The sequence below is a fragment of the Elephas maximus genome, chromosome 1 (assembly GCF_024166365.1).
Source record: "Elephas maximus indicus isolate mEleMax1 chromosome 1, mEleMax1 primary haplotype, whole genome shotgun sequence".
NCBI lineage: Eukaryota > Metazoa > Chordata > Mammalia > Proboscidea > Elephantidae > Elephas > Elephas maximus.
In genome coordinates, this window is record NC_064819.1 from 232,355,290 (window position 1) to 232,356,630 (window position 1,341).

Below are 1,341 nucleotides of genomic sequence, written 5' to 3' on the forward strand. Positions count from 1 at the left end.
AGAAAAAGGAAATGACTGTAAGAACTGCTCAGTGATTACACTGGAGAGATGTCACAAACTGTAGAATAGAATTGCTTAAAAGCAAAGCACAACTTTCAAGGTGCAAAACCAAATGCCCAGAAAAGAGACCAACACAGCTAATTTGCAGGGACTGCTTTCTGGAGTAGCAGCCTTCAGCGGTGAGCATTTTTGTTTCCACAAAGGGAAGCTGGGTTCTTCCAAAGGAGGGTGTCCACAGGCCTGGGGCAGTGGGAAGACCTTGTCCCTGCTTGCTCAGCAACTGTAATTTTAATAGGAATGTTGGCAGGACTTATTTAAATAGACCCATCAGAAAAATGTCTTGTAGAATCAAAGAGCCTCTTCCCCTCTGCTTCATAGCCGTTTATAACATCATGAACACAGTGACGTGCTTTACAGTTGTTGGTGAGGCCATGTTACAAAGTGCACCTGGAAAGTACAGGTCAGACATAGGCAGGTCAGTGGTTCCCAAACCTTTGGGCTCAGGGCCTCTTTTTACCCTTTAAAGTTACCAAGGACCTCACAGAGCTTTTGCTTGTGTGAGTTATATCTACTGATATTTACTATATTAGAAATTAAAGCTGAGAACATTTAAAAACACAAGTATATTCAAGCCTTCATCCCACTAGCTGGCAGAGATGACATCATCACCCCTGAGGAAGCCTCTGGAGAATGAGAGTGAAAATCTCTCAGCATTATTATAAAAATAGCTTGGACCTCACAGACACCCTGAAAGGATCCCGGGGTTCCTTGGTGTTCCCCAGACCACACTTGGAGAACTGCTGATATAGAGAAATGTAAATGGTTCCTGTGTTCCTGCTGGTCACCACCAAAGAAATGAATTCTGCACAGAGGGTGTAATGGTTAACGTTGTGGAGTCAACTTGGCTGGGCCATGATTCTCAGCGGTTTGGCAGTTATGATGTAGTTTGGCAGTTGTATAATGCTATAACCACCTCCATGATGAGATCTGATATAATGTGATCACCTCCATGATGGGATCTGCTGTGACAGAGAGTTTCCTTGGGGGTGTAGCCTGCATCCAATATAGGTGGACTTTCTGGCAAGGCTCACGGGCTTTTGCTTGCTCTAGGTTCTGCAGCTAGCTCCTGTTCATCTGACCTTTGGTTCCTGGGACTTGAGCTACCAGTTTACCTGCTGATCTTAGGATTCGTCAGCCTCTGCGGCCTGTGAGCTAGTGGCCTGCCAGCTTACTTGCTGATCTTGGGATTTGTCAGCCTCCGCAGCCTGTGAGCCAGAGATCTGTTGTCCGACCTGCTGATCTTGGATTCACCAGCCCCTGCAGCTATGTGAGTCAGGAGAA